Below are 3,337 nucleotides of genomic sequence, written 5' to 3'. Positions count from 1 at the left end.
CCCCCCACAACTTGGTTTCAGACTTTTGTCCTCTAGAACCATGAGAGAGAATCAGTTTCTAGTGTATTGAGTCACCCGGTGCGTGGGGGCTTTGTTCCGGCAGCCCAAGGACACAGGCAGGCTCTTCTGTTTAAATGCCAAGTGGATGCACCCTGACACAAATATTGAACTCCAGCCTTGCTTGTCAAGTTCCCTGAGATTTATTGTTTGGGCAGCGAAGGAAGATTGGAACTAGGAGGCCTCCAATGTCTCTCTTAAAGTCCGCCTCTCATCCGTTGGTGACTCACCTTACAGGGCAGCAGCAGAAGAGGTTTTGATGAACTCGATGGATACAAAGTAGCCTCCAGGAGTCACGGAAACGGTTGCAGTATGGCACAGCTTCTGATTCTAAATAGCAACAGCCTATACCTGTATAACAAGTAGCATTTATTAGATACTCTGTGCTTTTTAAAAATTTTGCTAGCATCCCTGTTTTATTGATGAAGACACAGAGGTTTACTTATTCATTTATCTATTTGTAAGCCATGCAGCTTATGGAAGCAAAACTCAGACATCTTCCTAATTATTCAGGAGTCAGGTATCAAGGGTGTTTTTCCCCCCCACTAATCAAGATGACATAATCACTGGATGGACACCCTCATGGATGTCGTGGCCGCTTTTGAGAGTACCCACATTTCTCCTGGACACGTGACTAGACATATTCTGAGATGCCTTAAAGATCAAACGATTTCAGGGATCCCACAGGATCCCACCCTTAAATTCTCTTTACAGAGAAGACAATCATTTGCTCCAGTTACTGATGCAGGAAGTGCACATGTCTCCTCACTCTGGCCCTGGCACATCTTTGCCACTCTCTCTGAAGAAAACTGGGTGGGGGGGATTCAGACCATAGAAAGCTGAGTGCAGTCTGGTCCAGCACCCTGCAATACCCAATGCCACCCAGGATTGTTAGGTAGGAGACCCGTTTGTGGTTCTTATTTTCTGAGTCAGAATTTGTTTTAAGAGGATGTCCAGTGGACTGTGTGTAGAGGGAAAAGGAGTGGGGGGAGGAGGGAAATGCACAAAGGAAGCCCCAACTGTAGGGAAATTCTATGCTGGCTTGATCAGATGAGCTGAGATCACAGAAACCAACACTGCTCCATCCTGGGTTTCCACATGCGGGAACGTATGTCAGACAGCCTCATTCAAGACTATCCCAGACCCCACCAGTCCTGGGATCTACCACCAGTCCAGGATTCCCCACCTCTGACCCCAAAGTTGGAGATGTCCTTGAAAGCTGCAGTGACTCTCAATAACAATTAAGAAATGGTCAATTCCTCTTTTCTTAGACCTCTTCATGGGGGAGGGTTGGAAGTTTCCAGACTGCCGAGGTCCATGGAGAGCTGAGCCTGTGCAAGGCATAAGGCATCAGATAAGCAATCAATAGACCTTCCAGAAGGCCCCACTGACTTCTCTCTCATGCTGAGCACTCAGGACACAAAGGGTTGGCTAGTTTGGAGATGCCTAAGGCAGGCAGCGCTGGGTTAAATGGCTGCTCTGACTCAAATCCTCAGGACATCCTGTTTGTGTGGGATGGCCAGTCTCAATGCAGACAATTTTGGATCAATAGCCATTTAACACCCAGTGTTCATAGCGGTTCTGATAGAGGAGGGGCTTCCAGCTTGGATGAGAGTTACAGACTGGGGGTGGTGGGGTATTTTTCATACACCAACAACAATGCAGTGTTCAGTCCTCTGGTCTGAAGGTCTGAAAACCCCAGAGGGGAGAAAAAGTGGGTGTGGGTAACACCCGAGTTTCATGCTATAGAGCAGGCACAGATCACCTCTGACACATCTCCCAAGGCAGGTTGTCCTAAGACAACTGATAGGACAGTGCAGGCGGTGCTGGGGCCTGGCTGTCCTTGGCTGGGAGGATGAGTCACACCGAGCCTTGTTAACCTGTTTACAGTGAGTCATCTAAGCCCCCACAGGCCCAGTTCCCTCAGCTGTAAAATAGGAGTACTTAATAACTGCCAAGTCACCTCATAAAGGATGTAAGTTCTAAATCAAAATGCGCCAAAGGTGGCAATCATGTACCATGGACTCTGAAGTACTCCTTGCCGGTGACACAGCAGGGGTGCAGCAAGCCCAGCTTCTGCTTCTTGTTTGCGGAGCTGGTCTTCTCCTTGGGAAATGCGCACAATGCCTAAAAGATGGCTGTAGTTCAACACTGTTCATGTGTAGAATGCTACTACCCAGTGCTCTTCAAGTCTGTCTCTTCAGACAGCTGAATAGAGTTTTAAAAAGGTCTTTACTGACAGAGACCCCGGGAAGGTGTAGGAAGTAGGAAAGCAGTGAGGTTAACTGGTGAGAACGACATTGGTTGTGGATCCAGCTCTGCCCTCCTCCACTGAGAACATTGGCCTCTTGTCACTCCAGCCTTCCGGTCTCTCCAGCCTCCTGCCTTCTTACCTATATGAAGCTTATTGCTAGTTATATATTATTGAAGAAGTGACTACTGTTTCTTTGTCAGTGCTGTTTCTCTTACTCTCTCTCTCTCCCTCTCTCTCCCTCTCTCTCTCTCTCTCTCTTTCTCTCTCTCTCTCTCTCTCTCTCTCTCTCATCGGCTCATTTTCAGAAATTCATAGGAAACTAAGGGAACGTTGGTGCATAACCCCTCCCAAGGCTCATTTGTTATTGAAGTTTTAAAACTTGCCCAAAAGTAAGACACTTTGCCTGCAGTTGGCTGAGACCTTTGTCTCTTCGTATTTTGTCATCACCTCTAGTCACTCTGTGTCTGTGACACTGGAGGGGTCACCAGACACAGCCATAGTGTGGTGTTATCAGTGGCCTGCAGTTCAGGGACCTAGGACCAGGTGAGCTATCACAAGGAGCTTTGAGAAAGTTCCTGAAAGCTCATTCTAGTTAGAGATAGCTTACAGTCATTAATTCTGTATAGAATGGTAGAGAACTTCACCCACCACCTGAAATTACTCCCAACTCAGATTCATCTTGGTTTGGCCTGCAAAGACACTTAAGCCTTGTAGCACAAGCTTGGGGTATTTTAAAGACTCTAAAGTACTTTTAAGACTTAGGAGAAAACTTCAGATACTGACACAAGATACAAAAAGTTCATTTCAAAGTTAATAAAGCTCAATCACAGTACTTTAATTGAGTCTTATTAAAATTGATAAGGTTCTGGAATGTTTTCATAAAACAATTCTTGACTTGGGTATAGCCTTTTGATGTCTTTCAATTTATCAATTAAAGAAACAAAAGAAAGGTAGACATTTCATTCCTTCTTAAAAGGGGGAACCAAATACCCACGTGAGGAGTTGCAGAGATTAACTATGGAGCAG

At 46.0% G+C, this 3,337-nt stretch overlaps 1 long non-coding RNA gene across 2 annotated transcripts in view; it reads right to left on the bottom strand.

The window, feature by feature from the left end:
• Nucleotides 1-3,337, bottom strand: part of LOC116072719 — a 10,533-nt gene that overhangs the window by 2,826 nt on the left and 4,370 nt on the right. The window contains exons 4-6 of one of the 2 annotated variants that reach the window (XR_004111546.1): nucleotides 2,076-2,184; nucleotides 1,244-1,388; nucleotides 288-408 (exon numbers count right to left, since the gene is read on the bottom strand). This is a non-coding gene — a long non-coding RNA (uncharacterized LOC116072719). The remainder of the gene's footprint in view (nucleotides 1-287; nucleotides 409-1,243; nucleotides 1,389-2,075; nucleotides 2,185-3,337) is intronic. The other variant, XR_004111547.1, reaches the window with a different exon arrangement.

Source organism: Mastomys coucha, unplaced genomic scaffold, assembly GCF_008632895.1.
Source record: "Mastomys coucha isolate ucsf_1 unplaced genomic scaffold, UCSF_Mcou_1 pScaffold23, whole genome shotgun sequence".
NCBI classification, from domain to species: domain Eukaryota; kingdom Metazoa; phylum Chordata; class Mammalia; order Rodentia; family Muridae; genus Mastomys; species Mastomys coucha.
Note: the sequence above shows the minus strand (reverse complement) of the source record. Positions and strands in the feature narration are given on the sequence as shown.